This window comes from Macaca fascicularis, chromosome 2 (genome assembly GCF_037993035.2).
Source record: "Macaca fascicularis isolate 582-1 chromosome 2, T2T-MFA8v1.1".
NCBI lineage: Eukaryota > Metazoa > Chordata > Mammalia > Primates > Cercopithecidae > Macaca > Macaca fascicularis.
Window position 1 is genome coordinate 151,417,088 of NC_088376.1, and position 27,576 is coordinate 151,444,663.

General features: G+C 49.8%; 1 protein-coding gene and 1 long non-coding RNA gene across 6 annotated transcripts in view; one reads left to right on the top strand and one right to left on the bottom strand.

The window, feature by feature from the left end:
- IQSEC1 (IQ motif and Sec7 domain ArfGEF 1) overlaps positions 1 to 27,576 on the bottom strand; it is a 388,374-nt gene that overhangs the window by 217,443 nt on the left and 143,355 nt on the right. The window lies entirely within an intron of this gene.
- On the top strand, positions 1,813 to 26,586 carry LOC135969378 (uncharacterized). The gene is made up of 2 exons (XR_010584599.2): positions 1,813 to 2,014; positions 25,252 to 26,586. It is a non-coding gene; the product is annotated as an uncharacterized lncRNA (long non-coding RNA).

Genomic DNA, 27,576 nt, shown 5'->3' on the forward strand with positions numbered 1-27,576 from the left:
GAGGCGGGTGGAAGTCCTCCCAGGTCCCTGAGGGCAGTCACTCCAATGCTGACTGGGCACCGGTGTGCCAGGCCAGGTGCTGGCTGCGGGAAACTCAGGACCCAGGGGCAGCCGATGGGGCCATGCAGGTGGGAGCTATATGTGGGGGCCAGATGGTGTTTTTGGCTTTGTAAGCCTGATGTTCTCTATCACAACAACTCTGACTCTGCCCATTTTCTCTAGAAAGCAGCCACAGGCAATATATAAATGAATGGGTATGGCTGTGTTTTAATAAAACCCTACTTACCAAAACAGACAGACTAGAATAGAGAGCCCAGAAATAAACCCTTACATACAGAGTCAAATGATTTTCAACAGGGTGCCCAGAACATACAATGGGGAAAGGACAGTCTCTTTACCAAATGGTGCTGGGATAACTGGACATCCACATGCAAAAGAATGAAACTGGAGCCTTTCATGACACTATATCAAACATAGAATTATCATCTGATTTAGCAATTCTACTTCTGGGTATAGGCCCCAAAGAACTGAAAGCAGGGTCTCAAACAGATATCTGCACACCCATGTTCATAATAGCATTATTCACAGTAGCCAAATGGTGAAAACAGCCAAAGTGACCATTGATGGGTGAATGGATGGACAAATTTCATCCATATATACAACAGAGTAAAAAGAAAGGGATTTCCGACCCAGGCTACTACACGGATGAACCTTGAGGACATTGTGCTAACTGGAATCAGCTAGTCACAAAAGAACAAATACTGAATGATTTCGTTTATATGAAATATAAATGACAGGGGTCCCTGGCGCTGTCAAATTCAGAGACCTCAAGTAGAATGGTGCTTGCCAAAAGCTGGGGGAAGAGGGAATAGAAAGTTATTGTTTAATGGAGACAGTTTCAGCTGCAAAAAAAGAACCAGTTCTGGAGATGGATGGTGGTGTTGGCTGCACAACATTGTGACCGTAATGTCATTGCACTTAACAGTGGTTAAAATGGGCCAGGGGTGGTGGCTCACTCCTGTAATCCCTGCACTTTGGGAGGCCAAGGCAGCGGGTCATGAGGTCAAGAGATCGAGACCATCCTGGACAACATGGTGAAACCTCATCTCTACTAAAAATACAAAAATTAGCTGGGCGTAGTGGCACCCGCCTGTAGTCCCAGCTACTCGGGAGGCCGAGGCAGGAGCATTGCTTGAACCCGGGAGGCGGAGCTTGCAGTGAGCCGAGATCGTGCCACTGCACTCTAGCCTGGGCGACAGAGTGAGACTCTGTCTCAAAAAAAAAAAAAAAAAAAAAAAGGTGAAAATGGCAATTGTTACGTTAGACATGTTTTGCAACAATTTAAAAAACAAAGCAATAAGAAAATAAGGAGGCCGCCTTGGCCTCCCAAAGTGCTGGAATAATATTTAAGAATATTATTATTCTTAAACAGTAAGAATTTAAAAAGCATATGCCCATGTGAACACACTGTTACAAAATTGTCTCTCCAACTCTGTCATTAAAAGAGCCTCAAGGAGCTGAGAAGCCCAAAGCTGAAGCTTCTTCAGCTGTAAACCTGCTTCCGCCAACAATTTAAAAACTGAGTTTGTTTAAAGAAAGTTTGGTGATGAAGGAATGAGCAAGGGGAGCTGGCTGGAGGAAATGAATGCTGGATGGTGCTGAGCTGAGATGACCTGACAGCGTCTGCATGCTGCAGCCATGCTTTGCAGTTTAAAGGAGAGGTATCAATAAGCTACACAGTACGGTTAGGTGGGTCCAACCACATCCTGGCTTCTTCCTGTGATCACTGATGCTGTTCAGGAAATAAAACTCGAAACCTTTCACGCACTCACACGAAGCAGATGGTGGGCTGGATGTGGCCTGGGGGCCATGGTTTCTGGACCCCCAGTGTCATCTAAGGCAGCCTGGCTCCATGTGGGAGCTGCAGGAGGAGCAGCTATGGATGTAACGATTGTGATGGATGACACCGAAGTCAAGGACAGGCGGCAGGAAGAATGTGGATCTGGAAGCTCAGGTAAGATGGAGCTTTTGTTACACGGCACTGGCTCTATTATGGCATTTCTGACAGCCCTCTCGGTGAGAACGGAAGGCTGCCCACACTCTGCCTCACTCGGCCCCAGGCAATCTCCGCAGTTCTCCGTGGCTCTGCCTGGGAGGTGGGTAAGGCCTGAGGTGGGCCACAGAGACCCAGAGAGAGCTCTCTGCTCGCCTGGGCATGCTTAGAAAGTGGTTTTTGCCCTCCAAGGCATGTTCCTTAGAAGGCACTACCCTGGCACAGAGACACCTGGGGAGCTGAATGCACATGGCCTGCTGTCAACAGCTCCCTCCCAGGGAGGAGGCTGCACAGAGCCAGAACGCAGTCTGCAGCAGCAATGACCTTCAGACCCCCAGAGACAGGACAAAGACTCTGTCCCTCTCACACCCTCACCCTCTTGACTTCTCTGGCTCGTCAGCACCACTCAATAAGGTGGTGACTGTGATTGCCCCCAGTTTACAAATGAGGAACGGAGGCTTGGTAGGAGGGGACACACTCGGTCCAGGACTTCAAAGACTGAGCTCCTCACCCCTGCTCTCTCCCATAAGGGAGACCTGGGCCGAGTGGGGCAAGGATGGAGGAAAGGTCCTATTCCTGCTCTGCTGCCCACAAGCTGTGTGCCCTCAGTCAGGAAAGTAACCTCTCTGGGCTCCGGGTACTCCTCCCTAAGGCTTGCACGTGGTACACACTCTATTAGTGTTAATTCTTCCTCTTCCCTGAGGAGGAGCTGCTCACAGTCTAGAGGGAGGAGCTAAATATTTAATTAAGGAAACTTACAATGCAATCTGAGATGAGACTGAATAAAGCAACGAGCAAAGTGATCTGGTGCACCAAGGGAGGAGGGCCGAGCAAGGACTGGCTGGCCAGGTAGTGAGGCAGAACGCCAGGCCCTCTTGGCTCTCACCTGCACCCAGGTACCCTCAGAGGCACGGCCTAGGCATCCTTCACCATGACAGAGAGGGGCCAAACCAGTCACCTGTGCCAGCCTTCCTGGCAGAACTTAGTCATGAATTAAGTCCTAGCACTCCTCACTCAGAGAACTCAGCCTGCTGCAATAGGGATTAAATATGGCCTTGGGGAATCCCAGATTCAATGGCGTTTACGCATTTAAACAGGAGGCAGTTCCCTTTAAATGTCACCTCCTGACTATTGCCCCAGCAGCACCCGGCAACCCCTCTACCACGAGCCTTCAGCAGCTCCCTATCCTGGAGGAGGCTGGCATGGTCGGCGTCGTCCTCCGTCCTGACCATCGCAGTCGCTGCCCTATCCTGTACCTGCCCACGCACTCCACGAAGCTGCCTGCTTTGGTGAGCAAGGCTATGCTGCGGCACAGCCAAGCCTGCACCTCTGCCTGAGTCATCCTCAGAGCTGAGTAGTTACAACAGGACCCCATGGACCACAAAGCCTAAATCGTTACCATCTGGCCCTTTACAGAAAAATGTTCTCAGGCCCTGTGTTACAGCTGTCTCACCTCCTTCTCCCAGTTACTGGAAGAAGCCAATGTCATTCTCGTTTCCCAAGTGAGGAACCCAAGGCTGTGAGGGGTGAGGCCACTCCCACCAGGGCAGGCCTGGGCATAGAACAGCGGCTCGGTGGTTATCTGCTGAGTGAGTGGATGAATGAATGAATGATGTGACCAAATGCCCCTGTGCTCAGCATGGAGTTCGAGCATCACAGGGACCATCCCAGTGGCCTGTGGGGGAGAAGGTGCTCTCTGCCCCTGGAGATGGTGGCCCTGAGTAGTCATGCACCCATAATTGATATGTTCTGAGACGGCATCTGCCAACGCCTCGGGCAGCCAGGACACAGCCAGGGCCAAGGCCAGCCCTGGGAGGACAGAGTGGCAGCCTGGCCACTGACTGTGAGGTGCAAAAGAGAGCAGAGAGAATGGGGCAGGTCAGTTCCAGGCCCACAGCAAGGAGGCATTCCATGGTCACTGGAGCAACAGGGCAGCCCCTAGGATGGGGCAGTGTGCTGGGATCTGACCTCTGAGGGGACAGACTGAGCCGCCTTGGGAGCCAGGTGCACGCCAGAGCACAGTCCTACAGAACTGCCCTCTGGGCTTGGGGGCAGCCACGGCAGTGGGAGGCTGAATGGGGACCTTCATCCAGATTAAAAGCCAACTCAATGCTGGACCTGAAATAGTTCGGGTCGGCCAGGGGCAGGCAGGAGCTGCCAGCACCAGTCCTGCTCAGCCTGCCTGTAGGGAGCTCACCTTCCAGTGAAGGAGGCAATACTAAGCCAAACCCATCAGACACCACGCATCCTGTGAAAAGAATGCCCAACCCGAGGGGGCCAGGCCGAGTGTAAACCTGGAAACCAGCTGGGCAGGGAAAGCCTCCCTGAGATGAAAACACTGGTATAAAGACCTGCAAAAGGTAAGGGAGCCATGTGAGTGTTAGGGGAAGACTGTGCCAGATGGGCGGAGAGCACAGCCCCTGCAAAGGCCCCGGGGCAGGGAGGGAGTCCAGGAAGAGTTGAGGCTAGAGAAGTGGCAGGGCAGGTGGCCAGAGCCCCGAGCCCCCCTTGAGGACTTTGGCTTTGACTCTGAGTGAGGAGGGAGCCACGGGAAGGTGCTGAGCACAAGAGGGGCATGGATGCAGTTGGGTTTTATTAGGTCCTTCTGCTGTTCAGGGAGGGAGAGGGAGGGAGGAAGTGAGGGAGTGGGGATGAAGGACGCAGGGAGGGAGGGAGGAGGGGAGGCGAATGAGGAGCTTGCTAAGCTCCACCCCAGGAGACACACAGAGTGAGGTAGGGCCAGTGTGTGGCTCATATGCCACCAAGTCCTGCAGACCTTGCCTGATGCCCTCAAAACTCAAAACGAGTTGGGCACAGGCCCCAGGAAGGGATACATCTCACCTGGTCTCTGTTATTGGCTTCACTTTGCTGCCAAGGACCCTGAACCTCAGAGAGTGATGAAGCTTTCCAGGGTCACACAATGTGATTACCAGATATGCCAGGATTCACATCCACAACCTCACCATCACACACCCAGGATTCCGGACCCTCAAGGCGGAGGCAGCGTCCCCACGCCCCTGCCAATGCAGGGGCTACTTCCCCATCAATCTAATGGAGGAGGAGCCTTGGTCATGCTCCCAGGACACAGGCTGGGGACCCAGCCCTGCCCCCAGGAGTGTCTTCCTGTGCCCTCCCTGCATGAGATGTGCTGAGTGCCACAGGCCCAGGGACAGGGCTGGAATTTACGGCTCTCTATTTTAATAAAGACTGTTCAAAACCCTGAAAATTAATTTCCCCGGGGAAGACAATTACATGTCAAATAATACACCCGCTGAGCAAATGATTAAGATAAAATCCAGCCAAGAAGGCTTTGCACCGATTGGTTTTGAGATACTTGGCTCAACACAGATGGCCTTAAAAGGTTATTACCAGGCAGTAATGAACACAGGTGTCCAGTCGAGGGGAGGGAATTCATTTCTAATATTTGTGCCCCTTCACAATTTATTTCAAACCTATAAATGGTGTCTGTGGGAAAGCTGTCTCTGACACCTTCTAATAAAAGCACATTAACAGCTCCAATGAAGGCCGGTGCTGGCAGTCAGGTCTTCCCGGTTTCCACAGGGATGGTGGCCTGTGGCTAAAGGGAGGCTGGCCTGGGCCAGTGGGCATACGACTGGGAGGCTCTTAGATGTGGATGTGGAGGGCTTCCTTTGGTCTTCAAGTCCAAATGTGGCCTTGTGACTTCTGCCATTTTAGAAAATTTGGCCAGCATTGCCTCTGGAAATGATTGGCTGAAACTTTAGGTATCCCAGTGCCACCAGCCAGCCTTTGTCAGGTACAAGGCCAAGCATTCTCTGCAGACCCCTGAGTTTGCACCCCCTGACTGAGCCTTCTTGTGGAAAGTGAGGCCCAGAGAGGTGAAGCAGGTTGTTCAGGAACACACTGCAAGGTGGGAAAGCAAGGATGGAAGCCTGGCTGTGCTCCCTCCCAACCCAGAGCCCACGTTGACCTGCAGCCTCCTGTCACTGCTCAGCTGAGCCTGGTCAGACTGATTACACACTCTAGGTTATGACAGGATTTAGCATAGTGTGGAGCAGAGGTCTGCAAACCATGGCCCACGAGCCAAATCTGGCCTGTGGCTTGCTTTTGCAAATAAAGTTTTATTGGAACACAACCACACCTGTTCCTGCATTGGGTATGACAGCTTTGAGAACAGCAGCCAAGGGACGCTGCCAACTCAACCTGACCTTCTGCTGTCATAACTGGCAGGCATGGTGTGGGCCTGCACCCTGAGCTAGCAACTGCTTCATTCCACAGAAAAGACTTCCGTCAGGGTATACGGGTTCGTTTGCAACTGGCTATGAGGGCAGACAGCTTGCAGGGGCTGGGGGAGTGGCAGTGACTGCAGAGCATCAGGGCCCAAGTCACCTTCACCTGCACCCTGGTTGCTTTAGGAAGTGGTAACGGCTGGGGGGACCCAGCTTGCTAGGGCTCACCAAGGCCCCCACCGAGCTCACCAACATTGCTTGTGTCTCCAGAGTAGAGAATTCAAGGACTCCAGAATGTTAACCAAGGGAAGTCACTCTCTCCTCCCCAGCCTCATTTTCTTCATCTCTAACGAGGGGCACATCCAGTGACTGCTGACGCTCTGCTCTGCAAGGTGGTCCATGGATCTCTATGAGTGACTATAGAGCTCAGAGCACTTCTTTTGATAACAGAAAACAGAGGCCGAGAGTAGCTGTTCATCCGTGAAGTGGGGATGTTAACGGCACCACCCCCTTCCACACACACTGGATTGCAATGTGCAAATTGAAGAGACATCCATGCTGTGGTGGCTAGGCAAGGCTGGCTCACGTTAAGAGCTCAAGAAAGGGCACTGGTGGGACTGTCATTTGTGGTGTGCTTGGCCAAGGTCTCAGGTGCGGGGACCCCGCCCATCAGACCCAAGACCAGAGATGCTCTTGGGCAAACCTCCTATGGGAGCTCCTGGATCCCCCAGACTGTCCTGGCTCAGTCATGGGCCATGCCCTCCTCCCAGTGGCTGCCTTCAGCCCCACACAGCACCTGCCAGCAGTTGTTCAGCATTATCAAGAGGGCAGGTCCCCGATTCATATCCACCCACCTTCACCACCTCCGTGCCGCCATCCTGGCCTGGCCACTGTCATGTCTGGCCAGGGCACCAGGGAGGCCTCCTAAGGGATCTCCTTCTTCCTTCTCCAGTCCACACAGCAGCCGGAGGGATCTTTTGCCACTTTTACCACAAAATTCAGATGGCGCCACCCCCTGCCTGCAGCAGTGTGCCGCTCCCCACTGCCCCTGGGTTACTACAGCATGGTTTCTGCCGGCCCCTCACCCTTGCCCAAATCCTTATAACATCGTCTGTCTTCCACATCCTTAAACACGCCAAGCAAACTCTCAGCTAGGGGCCTTTGCTCCTGCTAGTCTCTTTGCCCGGAATGTGCCTTCTCAGCTGTTTTTGTGGCTGTCTCCGTTCCCTCAGGTGTCCTTTTAATCATCACCTTCACAGAGAAACCTTCCCTGACCTCCCGCCCCCACCTCCACCAGGTGAGGCCCTCCAGCTGCTCTCTGTCATTGCTCCCAGGTCACTTTCTCTACCGTGTTGTTTAAATCACAGGCATCTAACCACTAGACATTCACTCCTTCATGGTCTGTCCCGGAGCAGGCGGTGGTGGCAGGATGGGGCCTGGGCAGTGCTGAAGGTGTGGGAACCAGTCCGCCACAGCTGGCAGTGCAGTGTGGTGCTCGAGAGCGAGAACTCTGGAGCTGCACAGCCCAGGGTGAATCCCACACAAATCTCTCAGAAGCTGTGCCCTTGTTCCTGAACAGGGCCTTAGTTTCATTTCCTCATCTGCACAATGAGATAACAGCATCATCTACCATACTGGAATTCCGCTGGTGGGGGATAAAGGCCTTACTCATGCTGCCACTTGTTAGAGAAGGAATGTAGACTCCGGATGCCTCTGCCACCCTATGCCCTGGCCAGGGAAAACAATGGGACAAGGAGGACCCGAAGCCAGCTGAGGGCCACGTGCTGCCCGGTGTTCCCCTCCCAGTGCGGTCCTGCTAAAAGGGACCTGGCCACCTGGGAAGGGTGATGATACTTTTCTCACTGGGCCTACCAAAGGAAAAAGATGCCTCCTGCACTGCAGGCGTCTTAAAGGTTCTTTTTAAAAATGAGATTTGGGCCGGGCGCGGTGGCTCAAGCCTGTAATCCCAGCACTTTGGGAGGCCGAGACGGGCGGATCACGAGGTCAGGAGATCGAGACCATCCTTGCTAACACCGTGAAACCCCGTCTCTACTAAAAAATACAAAAAACTAGCCGGGCGAGGTGGCGGGCGCCTGTAGTCCCAGCTACTCGGGAGGCTGAGGCAGGAGAATGGCGTAAACCTGGGAGGCGGAGCTTGCAGTGAGCTGAGATCCGGCCACTGCACTCCAGCCTGGGCGACAGAACGAGACTCCGTCTCAAAAAAAAAAAAAAAAAAAAAAAATGAGATTTGGTATTCTCAATATTAAAGGGAAACTTTCATCTGTGTCCTGAAGCCAGTTGTGTTGTGTGTGTGTGTGTGTTTTTAAAGCTTTATCAAGGTAAAATTGACATACAATACTCTGGACATATTAAAAGTGTACAGTTTAATAAGCTTTAGCATATATTTGCACATGTGAAACACACTCATGATGGAACATATCCATTGCCCTCATCTCATGCCTCATTGTAACCCTTCCCTCTTGCCTCTGTAAGGGTTGGTTAGCATTTCTAGACTTGTACATAAACAGGATCATACGATGTGCATTCGCAATCTGGCTTCTTTCACTCGGTTAGGATTACTTTTGATCCATCAAAGTTGCTGCGCATATCAAAGTTCATTTCTTTCTATTGCCAAGTAGCATTCTACTGTACGGATGTCCTACCCCTCGTTTATCCTTTAGCCCATTGAGAGGTATCTGGTTACTTTCACCTGTTGTCTATCTTTAATTATACTGCTAAGTATGTTTGTGTGCAAGTTTTCTGTGTGGACATAGGCTTTCATCTGTCTCAGGTAAACACCTAGGAGCGCAAAGGCTCAATCACATAGGAGGTGTGTGTTTAACCTTTTAAGGAACTGTTAAACTGTTTTCCAAGGTGTTTATACCATTTCACATTCCCACCAGCAGATGATGAAAGTTTCCATTTCTCCACATTTTCATAAGAACTTTATGGTCAGTCATTTTAATTTTAGCCATCCTAATCAGCATGTAGTAGTAAGCCATTTTGGTTTTAATTTGCATTTCTTTAATATGCAATGATGCTGAGTATCATCCCCCTAACAGTATTTTGCAGAGCAAAAGTTTTCAATTTTTATGAAGTCTAATATTTTGCTTTCATAGATCATGCTCTTGGTATTAAGTCTAATATATCTTTGCCAAGCCCTAGGTCCTAAAGATTTTCTATTTTTTCCTAAAAGTTTTATAGTTTAAGTCCATGATCCATTTTGAGTTAAATTTTATATGAGGTATGAGGTTCACTTTTTTGGCCTATGGTTATCTAAATTGCTTCAGAATCATTGTTTGAAGGGCTCTTTTTCCTCCATTGAACTGCTTTTGCATCTTTGTTAAAAGTCACTTTAGCATATATGTGTGAGTCTATTTCAGAGTTCTCAGCCGGGCATGGTGGCTCGAGCCTGTAATCCCAGCACTTTGGGAGGCTGAGGCGGGTGGATCACCTGAGGTCTGGAGTTCGAGACCAGCCTGGACAACATGGTTAAACCCCATCTCTACTAAAAATACAAAAAATTAGCGGGGCGTGGTGGCAGGGGCCTATAATCCCAGCTACTTGGGGGGCTGAAGCAAGAGAATCACTTGAACCCTGGGGGCAGAGGTTGCAGTGAGTTGAGATGGCGCCATTGCACTTCAGCCTGAGCAACAAGAATGAAACTCTGTCTCAAGAAAAACAAAACAAAAAACAACAACAACAACAACAGAGTTCTCTATTCTATTCCATTCATCCATGTATCTGTCCCTCTGCCAATATCATACTGTCTTGATTACTATAGCTATATATTACGTCTTAACATCAGGTAGAGTGAGTCCTCCTACTTTATTTTTCTTTTTTTAAATTGTTTTAAGCTATTCTAGGTCCTTTGCCTTTCCAGATACATCTTGTAATAAGCTTATGTATGTCTACAGATACAAAATCAAAGATAAAACTCCTTGCTTGGATTCTGATAGGAACTGCATTAAGCCTAAAGATCAGTTTGGAGAGAAATGACATCTTCACCATATTGAGTTTTCCAATCCACGAACATGGTATGTCTCTCCATTTAATTATACCGTCTTTGCTTTCTTTCATCTGCATTTTTACATATACAAATCCCATATGTTTTCAGTATACAGATTCTGTACATGTTTTGTCGGATTTATGCAGAAGAATCTAATTTTCTTTGAAACAATTATAAATGGTATGTGTTTTTAATTTTGATTTCCAAATTGTTGCTGTTGTTATACAGAGATGCAATTGATTTTTTGTGTGTGTGTTGATCACAGATCCTACTATTTTGCTGAACTCATTCATTTTTTTCTGGTAATCATTATTTATAGAATCCTTGGGATTTTCAATGTAGATAATTGTGTTATCTGAAAATAGGGACAGTTTTATTTCTTCCTTTCCAATCTGTATGACTTTTGTTGCCTTTCTTGACTTACTGCTCTGTCTAGAAGTTCCAGTGATATGTTGAATCATAGTAGAGAGAGACATTCTTGCCTTGTTCCCAATCTTTGGGAGAAAGTGTTCAGTCTGTCATCTTTAATACTAATGCTATCAGTAAGTTTTCTGTAGATGTCCTTTATAAAGTTGAGGAAGTTCCCCTTTATTCCCATTTTTTTCCTGAGAGTTTTCTTAATCATGCATGGGCATTAAATTTTCCTGTGTCATAGGTATAATCAATCATATGGTGTCTCCTTTAGCCTGTTGAGACAGTGAGTGACATTAATTTCGAATACTGAACTAGCCTTGCATGTCTGGAATAAATCCCACTTAGTTGCAGTGTAATTTTTTTAATACATTGATGGATTAGATCTGCAAATATTTTGCTTAGAAATGTGACATGTAGCTGGGCGTGGTGGCTCTCGCCTGTAATCCCAGCACTTTGGGAGGCTGAGGTGGGCAGATCACAAGGTCAGAAGATCGAGACCATCCTGGCTAACATGGTGAAACCTCATCTCTACTAAAAATACAAAAACAAAAACAAACAAACAAACAAACAAACAAAAAAAAAAAAAAACAGCCAGGCACGGTGGCAGGCGCCTGTAATCCCAGCTACTCGGGAGGCTGAGGCAGGAGAATCGCTTGAACCTGGGAGGTGGAGGTTGCAGTGAGCTGAGATCGCACCACTGCACTCCAGCCTGGGTGACAGAGTGAGACTCCATCTCAAAAACAAAACAAAACAAAAAAAAAAAAGAAAGAAAGAAATGTTACATCTATGTTGATGAGGAATTCAAGTCTGCAGTTTTATTTTCTTGTTCTAGCTTTGTCCAATTTTGGTATCAGGATAAAGCAGACATCATAGAATGAGTTGGGAAATATTCTCTCCTTTTCAATTTTCTGGAAGAGTTTGTGTAGAATTGGTATTATTTATTCTTTAAATGTTTGATGGAGTGCACCAGTAAAACCATTGAAGCCTGGAGTTTTCATTGTAAGAATTTTAACTACAATTTCTATTTCTTTGATTGACATAAAGCTATTTAGGTTATGTATTTACTATTGAGGGAGCTTTTTAGTTTGTGTCTTTCAAGGAGTTTACACATTTCCTCTAAGTTTTTGTTGTTGTTGTTGTTTATTGGCATAAAGTTGTTCATAAAACTCCATTATTATACCTCAATTACCTACAGAATCTGTAGCAATGTCACTGTTCTCATTCCTGGTGTTGGTAATTTGTGTCTTTTCTTGTTTTCTTCTGGATCGGTCTGACCAAAGAGTTATTACTTTTATTGGTCTTCTCAAAGAATCAGGTTTGGTTTCATTGATGGTCAGTATGGTTTTTCTGTTTTTCATTTCATTCATTTCCACACTGATATTTTTCTTCATCCTTTGGGTTTAATTTGCTCTTAAAAACAAAACAAAACAATTTTTAAGGTGAAGTCTAGGTCCATTGATCTGAGATCATTTTTCTTTTTTAATATTAGCATTTAGTGCTCTGTTTTCTCCCATGTACTGTTTTAATAACATCTTATGAATTTTTTTTTTTTTTGAGACAGAGTCTCACTCTGTCACCCAGGCTGGAGTGCGGTGGCGCCATCTCTGTTCACTGCAACCTACGCCTCACGGATTCATGCCATTCTCCTGCCTCAGCCTCCCAAGCAGCTGGGATTACAGGCACCCACCACCACGCCTGGCTAGCTTTTTGTGTTTTTAGTAGAGACGGGGTTTCACCGTGTTAGCCTGGATGGTCTCAATCTCCTGACCTTGTGATCCACGGGTCTTGGCCTCCCAAAGTGCTGGGATTACAGGTGTGAGCCACCACACCCGGCCACATCTTATGAATTTTTATATACTGCTTTTTTATTATAATTCAGTTCAAAAGACTTTCTTTTGATTTTTTCTTGGACCAAAGGGGTTATTTAGAAATGTATTGTTGGGCCGGGCGTGGTGGCTCACGCCTGTAATCACAACACTTTGGGAGGCCGAGGTGGGCAGATTACGAAGTCAGGAGTTCGAGACCAGCCTGGCCAGCATGGTGAAACCCTTCCTCTACTAAAAATACAAAAATTAGCCTGGCATGGTGGTGCGCACCTATAGTCCCAGCTACTCGGAAGGCTAAGGTAGGAGAATCACTTGAGCCCGGGTAGCAGAAGTTGCAGTGACCTGAGATTGCACCACTGCACTCCAGCCTGGGCGACAGAATGATACTCTGTCAAAAAAAAAAAAAAAAAAAAAAAGAAAAGTATTGTTTATTTCCCAAATATTTCTCTTTTAATTCTATTGTGGTCAGTGCACATACTTTGTATGACTTGAATCATTTTAAATATATTGAGATTTGTTTTATCATATAGAATCTGGCGTATCTTGGTAAATGTTCCAGGTGCACTGGAGAATAATGAATGTTGCTGTTGTTAGGTAGAGTGTTAATCAGGTTAAGTTGGTTGACAGTGTTGTTAAAGTCTTCTATATCATATCCATACATCAAGGCTACTTGTCCTGTCATGTACTGAAAGAGGGGCACTGGCTGGGTGCAGTGGCTCACGCCTATAATCCCAACACTTTGGGAGGCTGAGGCAGGTGGATTACTTCAGCCCAGGAGTTTGAAATCAGCCTGGGAAACCTGGTGAAACCTATCTCTAAAAAATATATATATATAGGCCAGGCGCGGTGGCTCAAGCCTGTAATCCCAGCACTTTGGGAGGCCGAGACGGGCGGATCACGAGGTCAGGAGATCGAGACCATCCTGGCTAACACGGTGAAACCCCATCTCTACTACAAAAATACAAAAAAAAAAAAAAAACTAGCCGGGCGAGGTGGCGGGCACCTGTAGTCCCAGCTACTCGGGAGGCTGAGGCAGGAGAATGGCGTGAACCCAGGAGGCGGAGCTTGCAGTGAGCCGAGATCCAGCCACTGCACTAGAGCCTGGGCGACAGAGCGAGACTCTGTCTCAAGAGAAAAAAAAAAAAAAAAAAAAAAATATATATATATATATATGTATACACACACACGCACACACACACACAGATATAGATATAGATATAGATATAGATGATATAGATATAGATATAGATATACACACACACAGAAATTAGGCAGGCATGGTGGCACACGCATGCAGTCCCAGCTATGCTAGAGGCTGAGGTGAGAGGATTGCTTGAGACTGAGAATTGCTTCCAGCTTGGATGACAGAATGAGACCATGTGTCAAAGAAAAAGAAAAAGAAGCAATAAAGGAAGGAAGGAGGGGAAGAAGGAAAGAAGGAGAGAGAGAAAAAAAAGAAAGGAGGGAAGGAAGGGAAGGGAAGGGAAGGAAAGGAAGGTGAAATCTCAAACCATAATTTTGTATTTGTTTATTTCTCCTTGCTGTTCTATCAATTTTTCCTTCATACATTTTGAGCGTGTTCTAACTTTAGGATTGCAATTTTTATTTTTATAAATTGACCCCTTGATTATGGAGTGACCTTCTTTATCCCGAGTAACATTCTGAATATTCCAAATATATCTGAAATCTACTTTGATATTAATATAGCCATTTCAATTTTCTTTTCATTAGTGTTAGTATGGCATATTTTTCCATTTTTTAACCTACTCGTACTTTATATTTAAAAAGTGGTTCTTACTTTTAAAAAAAATCTAACCTAAAAGTCACTGCCTTTTAATAGGGGTAGACAATTTGTATTTAATGTGGTTATTGAAATGCTTAGGTTTAAGTCTATGTCTTTTCTTTTCCTTTTCTTTTTCTTTTTTGAGACTGAGCCTCACTCTGTCGCCCAGGTTGGAGTGCAGTGGTGCGATCTCAGCTCACTGCAAACTGCAACTCCTAGGTTCAAGTGATTCTTGTGCCTCAGCCTCGAAAGTAGCTGGGATCACAGGTCTGTGCCACCATGCCTGGCTAACTTTTGCATTTTTAGTAGAGACATGGTTTCACCGTGTTGGCCAGGCTGGTCTCGAACTCCTGACCTCAGGTGATCTGCCCGCATCATCCCCCAAAGTGCGAGGATTATAGGTGTGAGCCACTGCACCCAGCCAAGGTTTAAATCTATTTCTATTATTTCTGCCCCATTGTTTTTTTGTTCCATTTTTGCTCTTTTTCTGCCTTCTTTTAGATTGTTTGAATATCTGTAATGGTCCCATTGTAGTTTTAATCTCTAGAATTTTGATTTGGGTATGGAATATAGTTATAATTGCTATATTAGTGGCCTTTTCTGCTAATTCTAGCATCAGTGTCTGTTTTGAGTCAGTTTTGATGGATTGATTTTTCTCTTTATGTGGGTAATAATTTCCTGCTTCTTTTCATTTCTGAAAACTGTTCACTGGATGCCAGGCACTGTATGTTCTACCTTGCTAGATATTTTTGTATTCCTCTAAATCTTTTTGAGCTTTGTCGTGAGATGCAGTGAAGTTGCATGGAAACTATCTGATCCTTAGGGGCTTGTTTTTAAGCTTGTTAGGTGGGACCCAAAGCAGTGTTCAGTTTAGAGCTAATCATTTCCACTACTAGGGCAAGACTTTCAGAATACTTTAACCAACATCTTATGAGTCGTGAGGTTTTCCAGTCTGGCTGGTGAGAATAAGCACTTTTCCCTCTGCTTTTGAGGGCCAGGCACTCAGTTATCTCTGATTTCTTTTGGATAGTCAGCCCAAAAGATCCCCAGCCTCTAGCAGTTTTCTCACGCTCACGAGCTGGGCAGTAGTCGGCCAAATACTCAGGGGCGGTGTGCAGAGTCCCTGAGCTCTGTGCAGTGTGTCCTCTCCCGGTCTTGTTTCAAGGCAACTCCAGCTGCCTAGGTGTTCCCAGACTTCGAGTGGCAGCTCCTCAACTCAGAGTTCTCTGGGCCCTGCCTGGCTTCCTCCTCTCTGAGCCGTGACCTGGACACTCCCCTGAGGCAGATGCTGGGCAAATCGTCCAGATGGCCTTGTTCATTTCCTACCTCTCAGGGATGCATTGTCTGATGTCCAGGGTCTTGGAAACTTGTTCCATGCATCTTGTCCATGTTTGGATATTTCAGGTGCCACACTCTGTTTGAAGCCTGATTTTGAATATCGAATGGATTTTGTTTCTCCAGGAAACTTTAGGAAACACCGGGGATCCTGAGCTTGATTCCCATGTTACTGGGTACTTGTATCTCTCCCACCACAACCCCCGAATGCACTGATCACCTCTCTGCTGAGTACAGGAAGTAGGGAGGGGGTTGAAGCTGTGTTTAAAGATAAGAAAATCAAACATGTTTCTCTTGTGATTGTTTCATATTAAAATTTGACATCAACATCAACATGGCCTGGATGAACCTGAAGCACAGAGGTAACACTATATGTCAAACCAGCTGGCCCCAGAGGGGCAGGAGCAGTGGAGAAAAGGCTAGAGGAGTCATTCCCATCACTGCCCCTCACTCTGTCCAGGCTATCTCAATTCCTGGATTGACACTGTGTCCCAGAAGACAGAAGTGGAAACAGGAGGACCCTAACTCATGTTGGTGTAGAATGTCTCCAGCAGTGATGAGCTCCCCATCCCTGGAAGGGTGCAAGCAGGTGCTGGATGATCTCATAGTTCTCTTAGCAGGGATATTACAGAAGTAGCTGGACCAGATCACACTCTCTGCCCTTTTTAAATGGCACAGATTCCATCACCATGCTCTGGGAATGAGAATCCAGCCTGGATAATTCATAAACCCTTGCTGCTTGCTGGGGGTGAGTTTCCATGGAAATGTCAGCGAGGCAGACCAGAAACTGAACAAACCTGCAGCATCTCCCTGCATTGGTCCTGAGGTCCGGGGCGGCAGCCCTTGCCAGGCCCGGCTCTGCCCTGACCTTGCTGAAGGGGCACTGCTGCACACAGTCAGTTATGTAATTGGCCGCCTTTGAAGAGCGGTTGCACCGAGTCACACGGGGGTTAGCAAACTAGTTCAAGGTAATTTATGACTCTGGGATGCTCGGGTTTCTAAATACAACAGACAACTATAAACTGCAAATGCTTTAAACTCTCTCCCCAAGGGGATGCTGCTTGGCCCAGCCCGACGGGCAACACTGATGGCCCAGCTGGCAGGGAGGGTTGGGGCATGGAGCAGGCAGCAGGCTTAGCCTGCTGGCTTAGCTCACCATGGGTCCCAGCAGAGGCCCATCCTGAAGACTCAGTGAAGACCCTTCAACGTCCTCCGTCCTGCCCTTGTGCTGTCTCTCATGTGCCTGGGAAGATGGTGGAGGTATTCTTCCTGCACTGTGGCTGGGTAGACTGCTCCATGTTGACAGTCACCGACTCCCACGGGCTTGCTTTTTCAAGTGCTAGTAATGTTTACTTCGGGTAAGTCAGAACTCAGGCAGCAGAGACTCCAACAATTGAAAAGCACTGCTCTTAAAAGCACTGCTCTTAATGGCAGGCAGTTCTCTCTTCCTTATGGATGACAGTCCCTGACTGACTCTCCAGACCAATCCAGCCCTTGAACCTGGGGCAAGTAACACTCTGCACTCTCCTCTGCAGAAAGCAGTCGCTTTCCTGTCCAGCACCCACGCCCAGAGCTGCCACTTCTGGCCCCACTTCTGACTGTCTGGAAGGCAACTATTGTGGCCGCCCTTGACTTTGAGGGGAAACACCTGTCGGGGCCATGTGACCCCCATCAGACAGTGGGGACGTGACTATGGATTGGGACAAAGAAGATGGGGCCCCGGGGACCTGGCTGGAGGGGAAGAGGCATGAAAGTCTCAGGCTCCATAGTTATCAGTGGGAAACCCCTCTCCGGGTGACCTCATGGGCTTCTCTACTGGATCAAGAGTACCAAGAACTCACGTCCCAGGGAAGGTGGTGATGGCGGCCGACAGCAGGAAGGATCACTCAGAGTCAGTCTATCATTGTTCCCCAAGGTGTGTGAAGGGCTGGGGGAGGAGACTCCCTCCCTGCATGTCAGCTGGTTCTGTCAGTCCTAGAAAAGCCGCATGAGCACTTGCTGAACACTCAGATGGCCTGAAGAGAGCACACCGGGTGGCAAGCACGCCTTCCTGCTGCCAGCCACCAACGGTTCTGGCCAAGAATGGAGCTGACCATGAATGAAAGCCTCCACCTCCAGAAGCACACATTCCCCAGCAATGTCCAGAAAGCTCGGGTGATGACCCTGCCATCAAGACTGGAGAAGTCCTTCTGGGGCTTCACTCAATGTTTAGGCTACTGCCCAACGTCCCGGTAGATACTTCTAGGAACATGTCGCTCTGGGGCTGGGTGGACAGCCCAGGTTTGTATGTGACACTGCCGCTTCCAGTTGTGCATGAGGACTCACACCAGTCACAGGAGCTCCTGGAGCCATGGTGACCTCAGAGGATCCCGTGAGATTAGCACGAGCTGGTGCCAGTAATGGGGTCAGGGAGCAGCCGGGCACAAAGGCAGTCTTCAGTGTGCAGTGAACCCATGATCATGATTATGCCCAGGCTGTCATTAGTGCCATGGTGCCCCTCCATACCCAGTAGCCACACCTCACTGGCCTCTACCACAATGCTCCTCCCACCGGCAGTGACACAGCCTAGTCCTCAAAGCCCAGCATTTCCCACTAAAGAGACTGACACTCAGGCACCAATGATGATCACACAGCTGGAGGGCTTCCTGGAAGAGGTGATGCTGGAGGATGTTCTACATTTCACACAACCTCTGCAGTTTGGGGGAATGAGTATCCCAGAGAAAGACACTTCAATACACACTGACCTCTATCACCTGGGTGTCGAGATCACAGAGTGGCACTGAGTGACAAAGGAACAAATGGGCTGAGCACCTTCTGTCTGGGCCTGGAGTGTCGGGGTCCGGTTTCCTCCAGGCAGCAGAGACACAGCTTCAGCTGACGGCCATGGCATGGGCCCTGTCATGCTCCTCCCTTTGTTGCCTGGATGTCCCATCTCCCTTGAGAACAAGGGTCACAGTGCTTTATCCATAAACAGCCCTGTTTTTCCACCTCACTGTACCCATGCCCTTTGAAATGTGACTTGGAAGCTCTTTTCATCAAAAGGTGGGGACTGGTTCCCACACCTTGCATCTGTGCTGGCTCCATGACTTGCTCTGGCCAACAGAATGTGGAGGAGATGATCCATGAGACCTCTGCGAGGACAGGGCAACCATGACCCAAGACCTCCATAGGACAAGGTGCTGTCTTCCCCACCGCCAGGGCCTGCATGCAGTGGAGTTGGTAGACATTTGCTGGGGGAAGGCACCTGGCCCTCACCACCGTGGGCCCATGATGACTGTCAATCTAAGGAGGCCAGCCTTTCTTACAGCAATCTCCAGCAAATGTTTTGGGTGTGATTAGAAGGCTGTGTTTTCAAATATGAAAATGAGTCAGTGGAAAGAGAAAAGGTATCAAGACCACATCTCCATTTGCTGAGGGAGTTCATCTCTCTCCAGGGCACCAAATAGCATTAGAGAGACGTGGGATGGAGGGTGTTGATGGCACGGCCTCTAGGGTCCTGGCCAGTTGCCCCTCATCAGGGGCTGGAGCTGGGGGCCAGATGTGCAGGGGCTGCAGGACAAGGCATCCCACAGGCCATGTTCTCAGCCACCTTTGACCTCCAGGAGAAGTGAATAACTCCTCCTACCCTAAGAGTCTCTGCTCACTGTTGGTCCGATATAGCGGGAGCCAGAGAGGACTATGAAAGGAGCATGGGGTGGTAAGGACAAGGGCCAGTCTTGGGTCCTCTGTGGCACAGAGTCAGCTGACCGGGAGCCCGGGCGTCCTGGAGCAGCCCACCATTGTCTTTGCCCCATAACCGCCAGCAACACCGTTGGCAATGACGTGCTTTAGCCACTTTCAGAAGCTGATGTCTTGGCATCCACAGCACGAGCCCAGATCTATGGCCTTTGGCATAACTGCTTTCTAGCCTCATGCGGGCGATGACTTTGGTCAACAATACCTTGACTTGGGTGGCCCTAGAGGTATGCTCCATGAAAGGCAGGAGTTTCCAGGAAGTAGGGTCTACCCAGGAGCCCTGCAGTCTGAAGACATCTGAGGGCCCCAGCCCAGCATCAGGGCGTTCTCAGGGCTGCTAGAGCTTGCAAGACAGAAAATTCTTTATCTAGGAGCTGGGACCTCCCTGCAGCAGTCAGGAGTCCCCACAGCTGGCCCAGCCCAGCCTCAGAACCTGGGAGGATATCCTCTGGGGCTCAGAGAGATTGAGGCAGGCCTGGAACTGCCATGAATCCAGGGCTCGGGAGAGCTCTCCTACACTTTGCAAGGGGGATCACCCCATGAGGACTGGAAAATCTGACCATTCCCCAGGAGGCAGAGCTCGGGCCTAGTCAGGGTCAGAAGGAACTGCGTCGTGTCGTGGTAAGCAGCATGGGGTCTGCCCAGCACATGCAGGAGTCTACTGAGGGAGCCAGAGCAGATGACTTCCCCACTCTGAGCCTCGGTTTCGGTTTCCTCATCTGCAGGATGGGCATGTGAATGCGGGCTGCCGTAGAGGCCTGTGCAGACTCCTTGGGGTGCTCAAACCTGTGCCTGGGGCCTCATAAGCTCAGTTCAAGGAGGTTGTCCTTGTCATGGTCATTATTGTCACAGGGTAAGGGACTGAGCTACAGTCATGGTCTGAAGGGATTGTCCTGGGACCTCAGGAGTGGAGCCTGGGAGCTAGATGGGGCCGGACTAGGAGAGATGCCAGACGGCTGGCGCCAGTACCTGCTACTGGTACACGGGCCAGGGAGGGGTGGCCACCTCTCCTCTGGGCAACGGCCTGGGGTCAGGGGTAAGGCCAGGAGGTGGCATGGGTTGGGCTGCGATCAGAGGCCACAGCTCTGGTGCCCCTGGGACAGGGACAGACCTTTTCTGGTGAAGACAGGGCTCTCCCTGTTCCAGGCTTGAGGGAGTCAGGACGCAGCCCCAGAGCTCTCCAGTGGGCTCCCAGGCAAGGAGCTGGAGTGGGTGGAGAGAAGGGGGTCTCTTCAACACAGATGCCTCACCGTGCACAGGACACTGAGGAGACGAGCCAGGGAATGAGAGCAGCCACGGGACATGCTCCGCAGGCCTTTAGGAGGAACGGGCTACAGGGCCTCTGCGTCGGCCAGCAGAGCCACTGGAGGGGGATGGGAAGGCTGTGCGGGGCCCGATTCCTCTGCTGCCAGCCCCAGGAGCCAGGTCCCCACTCGTCCTCCTATGCACAGATCCCGTGCCTAGCACCGTGGACATGAGAGGAGAAGCGCAGGCCCTGCCCCAGGACTCCCAATTAGACCCTCGTGCAGGACTCTGCTTTGTGGGACAGTAAGGCCACCCTGCTGGGCGGTGCAGACCCAGCCCTCCTCCAGGCTTGCATGTCCTGGCCATGGAACGCCCCACAGGGCCGCCTGCAGGACACGCACACCAGTGAGTGCCATGGAAAAAGCCGGGGAGGGAGAAGACACAGAACACAAGCTTGGCTGAGAGCGCTTTCAAGCCAACAACGTGAGGGACTTGGGACTGAGGATTTCACAAAAGCTTCTCCGGCTGAGACTGAAGCAAGGACAACTGCGTGTCCGTGTGGGGAATGAAGGTCACTCAACTCACACCACACCCCAGCCGGCTCCAGACACTGAGGACCTACATGTGAATGCGAAAACCTTAACACCTCTAGAAGAAAATACAGGGAAGTATCTTTCCAAACTGGGGCTGGGAATGATCCCTTAAACGAGAAACGAAAAGTTCGCCAAGCATTAAACAATTGGTAGATCTGTCTACAGTGAAACTGAGCATTCCTATTGGCCAGACACAAGGAAGAATGTAAAAGACAAACCACAATCAGCAAGGAGACACCCGGAATATGCGAGACCTACAAAGGAGGCGGATCCAGGATAGAGACAGAGTTCGCATGTGTCCACAGAAAAGGAGAAGCAGATTATGAAGGCCGATCGGGCATTTCCTAGAGGAGGAAACAGGGACAGCAAATGACCTAGGCAAGGATGCGTCACCTCCCGAGGCAGCAGAGAAATGCCAAGCAGGATCTTAAAGAGAAGTGGGTGATCCCACCAGACGGACAAAAATGAGACATCTCACAGAACCCAGGGTTTGAGCGCACGTAGATCGGGTGGAATACAGAAGTACTGGCAATGAGAATGTAAGCTGGAAGGACCACTTTAAAAATAATTTTGGGGCCGGGTGCAGTGGCTCATGCCTGTAATCCCAGCACTCTGGGAGGCCAAAGTAGGAGGAACGCTTGGCGCCAGGAGCTCAAGACCAGCCTGGGCAACATAGTGAGACCCGTCTCTAAACAAAATGAAAAATCAGTTGGGCATAGTGGCACACACCTGTGGTCCCTGTGTTCAGGAGGCTGAGGCTGGAGGATCACTTTAGCCCAGGAGTTGGAGGCTGCAGTGAGCCATGATCCTGCCACTGCACTCCAGCCTGGGCAACAGAGTGAGACCCTATCTCAAAAGAAAATCATTTTGTCATTTTCTTGTTAGGTTGACCATTCACATACCTGTAATCCTGCAGGTCCACTCTTAGCCAACACACAAAGCAGATATGAGAAAATCTCACAGCAGCATTGTTAATAATAGAAAATAAATAGAAAGACCCAAACACGCCCTGACAGGAGAATGCAAAAATAAACTGTAGAATATTGACACAATTTATTTTCACATCAGCGAAAATAAACTATGGCTGCACAGGACAGCATTGTTTCTTGGTTACTAGAAACAATACAATGTTAGGTGGAAAATGCCAATCTTAGAAGGCTGCATAAGGTACAGCATTTCCATAAAACTCATCAACAAATGAAACACTATATCATCTCAACATCCGCAGTAACCTGTGAGCAACGGAATGACAAACACAAGATTCCGGGTTATGGTGATCTCGGGTAGGAGAAGTCGCAAACACACGGGTGCAAATCACTGGGAATGTTCCCCTTCTGGAGTTAGATCGTAGGCTCACAGATAATCATTATTTTATTATCCTTTGAAATGCACAAAGAAGGGGCACAGTGGCCTGTGCCTGTGGTCCCAGCTACTCAGGAGGCTGAGGTGGGAGGATGGCTTGAGCCCAGGAGTTCAAACCTGCAGTGAGCTATGATCATACCTGCGAATAGCCACTGCACTCCAGCCTGGCAACATGGGAGACCTATCTCTAAATAATAATAATAAAATGTACACATATAATATGCAGAACACATTAAATATTTGAAGATATCTGCAAAGAAAAAAAGAGGAGGTGCACAGTGTCTGACCACTAGACAGACCCAGTATGTGTGAATTCTGTCACTTGCAGCTGTTCTAACAATGTGTCACAATTGGAAGCCAGAGGGCTGTGCAGTGGCCAGAGACAGAGGCAGAGACCCCTGATTCCAGATGAGGGCACTCCTCCCTGTGAGCCTCAGTTTCTCCATATGCAAAACGAGGGGGGATCGTACTGGGGATGACAAATGACTGGTACTCCTCCCGCAAGTCTTGTCTTCCTCACGCCCTGGCTGATGGGCACAGCACTCGCTCTCTCACAAGTACACAAGCAGCTTTGGAGTCCTCGGCTTGCCACTGGAGGCTGCCGGCTGGTCGAGGAGACAAGGCACGCTAACTGAACCTACTTACCGAGTGGAGAGGGTCTCCACTTTGGACCCGGGGGATTGGAAGCCTCGCAAGCAGATCCTAGGTATCTTGGTGCCTCCCGAGAGGAGTGGCTGGCCTTGGAACCCACTTGGGCCAGAGACCCTGATGTCCCATGTGGACTGCAACACCCACCCCTGCAGCCTCCAGTCACCTGCAGCTGGCCCAGCCCCTTGCTGCCCACCCACTCTCTGTCCAGGACGTCCTACTCCCACCCGGTGGGTGAGTAGGCTCCTGGTTGTCCTATGCTGCCAGGTTCCTGGCAGCTTCACTGTACTTGGAAATAGCTCGACTAGCACAGAGGCCAGGCAGGGGCCCACCATCACCCTCTAGTTCAGGGGTACCACAGGAAATGGCCCTACTGTGCCTCCATGAGTTTGTGCAGCCAGTCACCCCCAGGAACGCCCCGCTTCTGCTGGGCAGGCAGAACTGACTGTATTCCTTCCACTCCCTTTGCAGTCAGGCCTCCTGTCCTGCCCTTGCTGTGTGCCCCCTCTGCTTGTGAGCCACCTTTCTTCCCCTCCTGGCCCCAGCTGGGAAGAACCCTCCTTGTTGCCCCTGCCCCAGCTACCTTCCTCTCTGGTAGGATGTGACTGCCCCCTCCAGATGTTCATAGCACAGAGCTCAGCTTTCTGATGGAGACTGGCCTGCTGGGCTGGAGTCAGGCTCTGGGGCTCTGCCCCCACAGTTCCGGGAGCCCTCAGTGTCTGCCTCACAACCAGCATGGGAATGACAGTAGCCTCAGGGGTGACAGCAAGGGTCCCATGGAATAAATGGCTTTCCCAAGCATCCTCAGCTGGTTCCATTTGCCCAAGTCAGTGAAGTAGGCGGAGGACAGCACTTCGCTAGCCATTTTAACAACAAGAAACTCAAGGGCCTCGTGGGCTAAGTGATTCTCCAGCATCACTGCCTCCTTCCCACGGCAGAGCCTCCTTGGGCCTGCCTCCCTGGCTTGCCTGTGGGCCAGGCTATTTTGACACTTGCATTGCTTTATTGATTATTTTTGTAACAAAAAGTTGCCCTTTGGAGTCTGTAATTTCCTCTATATAAGAGACAGAAAAAGACTCATTGTAGGGCACAGCCTGGTGAATCCAAAGGGCTAGGAAGATCCAGCATGTTCCATCAGGTCCTTGAAACCACACTCCTGGGTGGACACACTTCCTTCCCTGAGGCAGAAGACCCCGGAGGGGCCACAGTTCCTAATCACTAAACAGTGGTACCTGCAGGCCGCATCCTGCTACTGCCAATTATTTTGATAACAAGATCATATCTAGAGACATTACATCCAGTGACAGGGTGTTTGCGGTGATTCATCTGTCATCCCTTTTATTCGTTTTATGAAAATTTTAAATGACAGCTGGGGCTCTGTTCTCAGAAGTCTTGGTTACTAGAAAGAACTGTGAGTTTCTTAGAAAATAAGGACAGGACCTTAAGGCAAGTCTCAAATGAGCAGAGTGGAAACAAGGGCATCTCCTGATGCTTATCCTGGAAACAGAGCCCCAGCATCTAACTACAATGCACCTGGGGCCATGTGGACCAGATGAGAGTGTGCCATGGACACCCATTGTATGGCAGGGCCTGGAGAACCCAGCCATTATCCTCACCATGCACAAATTCCCAGAGGCAAACACCACAGGCCACTTTGCATTTGCAAAGACATAAAAATAAGATTGCTCAGATTCTCAGGAATAAAGGTGTTGGAGGCTCACTGTGCTCCCAGTTGCTCCTGAGCTCCAACTCTTTCAAGCCTGTCTTCTTGCTCTACAACTACCCACTCCAACCCACCACACCCCAGCAAGCTCCCCACCTGGAAGATTCCAATTCCTCCTTCCAACCCGCTTAGACACTCCCTCCTCCGGGCAGTCTTCCTTGCCTTCCCTCTGCCTGGCAACACTTATCCTCAAGACCTACTCAACACACAGTGGGTTCAGATTCTGCTGCTTACATGTCTCAGTCCCCTACCAAGGGACAAGTTTGTGCGAGCAGGGCTCATGGCCGATTCACGCTGTCACCTCCTCCCCTCTGCAGGGCACCTGGCACATAGTGGCGATGGAGCAGGGACTCACAGAAGCCTGAGCTAAATACCTGGTGTCTGTCTTCATGGAAATCATCGTTTAGTGAAAGACAAATGATGACAAACAAAGTGAATTTGAGGCTCCCTGAACACAGGCCAGACCATCCTTTCCTGAGAACTTCACAGATAAGCTGGGATCTCACGGGTGAGGAGTGTGAACTGGGCAAGAGGGTGTAAGGAACTTCCTAACGAGAGGGATTCCCATGGAGAAGTGATCAATGTGGGAGAGAGCAGCTTGTGTTGCTACCAAAGGCCAGGAGTGCCCAGACAGAGATGGGGCAATAAGCAAGAGCTGAGAGTACATGTGCGCCCCAGCACAGGGAGCGATGCTGAGTGACAGATGAGCCCCATGTTGCAGGGCTGACCTCTGGGGTGCAGGGCTGGCCTGTGGGTGCTGTCTCCCCTGCTTCATGCCACCGTGGCTCTGTTCCGCATCCCACCCTCCCCTGGGTCTGGACTTAGGCTGACAGAGCAGGCTCTACTGGACCTCTGCCTGTGTCACAGCAATAGGAAAGGAGGAGTGTCCTGCCAGCACTGGTGTCACTGTGTGCGCCTGTGCCCCTCTCACTTGTCACCAGCCAACCCTCTGCCTTGCCTGAAGGCAACAAGGAGCAGGGCTGCCGGACCCTCTGACAGGGAGGGCACCGCAATGAAGGGACTGAGGGCATGCAGTAATCCCGCTCACTCCACAGTCAAGCGTTTGACGTTCATTTCCTACGAGCACGGAAAATCCGCTGACTACGTTTTCATGCCTTACCAATCACTCTGATCCTAGTGAGGAGAACAACAGATTGAAACTGGGCAGGAGTGAATGGACTTGGGGAGAAAAATGAGGAAGCCAATTTGGTTTTCCATGAAAAAATAAAGGACACAACTTTAGACTAGGATTAGAGCAATGGAAACAAAGAAGCATTGATGGATTTAAAGACAGGAGGCAGCCTTGATGTGCACAGGGTAGCAGATGAGAGATGTACGGCCCAGGATGGCAGGAGGAATGCAACAGCCGTGTGCCAGCAGCTTGCCAGCCGTGGGGCCGTCTCCCGGTGAGTCTAGAGTGCCCAATCTGTGTCTGTTCTTGTGTTCCCTGGGTTCTCCTAATAAACCTCCCTTCTTGCTTAAAATAGAAAGGAAAAAAGCATGAGCTAAGTAAGGGAGGGAGAAGATGGATTAATGAGGCAGAGAGCTGCTGAGTGGACTGACAGATGACTGGCAGGCAACCAGGGGAATTCATTCATGTCTCCAAATGCTCAAGTGAGGAGGAACTGGACTCAACCAAAAAGAAAAAGAAAGGCCTCCTCACTGGGTATCCCTCAGAGGGGTCCCTCCCCTCCTCTATCTACATATCAGGGGTCTGTGTTCTTCCTGGGAAATGCTGCCAATTTCACACGCGACAGAGAAAGAGGATAGAGAAAGACGGAGAGGAAAGGGGAGGGACAGGGAGGTGGATGATGGATGGGCTCCATGGAACCATCACTTCATCTTCTCCTCCCCTTCCTGTGGCTTCTCGTTCAGAGGCCCAAACTTGACTGTCAGAGCTGGGAGAGCCAGGATGCACAAACACCCCAAAGGAGATTTTCAGCAGCAGCAGGCAACTGCACAGGAACTTATAGCCTGGGATTCATGTAGCCATAGAAGGGCCCAGATCCTCCCCTGTCTGAGTGACCTTGTCAGCCACAAAGAGGAAATGTTTGAGATGCACAACTGTTCAGTGATCCTGGATTCAGCTCAGGTCACGGCCTTCATGGGTGCCTTGTGGTTCTGTCCGTGGTGCTGAAGTGCAGCTCCATGGCTGGAGAAATGCATTCTAAGACCATGCCACAGTATATCAGAGCGCAGTGGGCTGCGGGAGCACATTTACCCCAGGGCCTCACTTTGCTGATGACACAGCAGAAGCCCAGAGAGGGGAAGGGCTTCCCTGCAGGCTGCACAGGAGAGGCAGGGTGGGTGTGGAAGCAGCAGATGCATGCTCAGACACAGCCCCTTTCCTTTGGAAGCTGCCTCAGGCCATGCCTACTGCCCAGAATAATCACCAGCTCTGAAACTCCAGAGAGGTGATTTCCCCAAGGATGTTGGATCCCACACAGGTGGAGATGGCTTCCCAGCCCTGCTGATCTCTCTGACCCACCTCTGGCTGCCTTCCTCCCTGCTGCCCAGCTCGCTCACCAGCCTGCTTTCCAATCCTCCGAGGACAGAGATCTGCAAACTATAGCCTGTAGGCTACATAGGGTTTGCTGCCCACTTTTGCAGAACCCTCGAGCTAAGAAGGCTTTTTACATTTT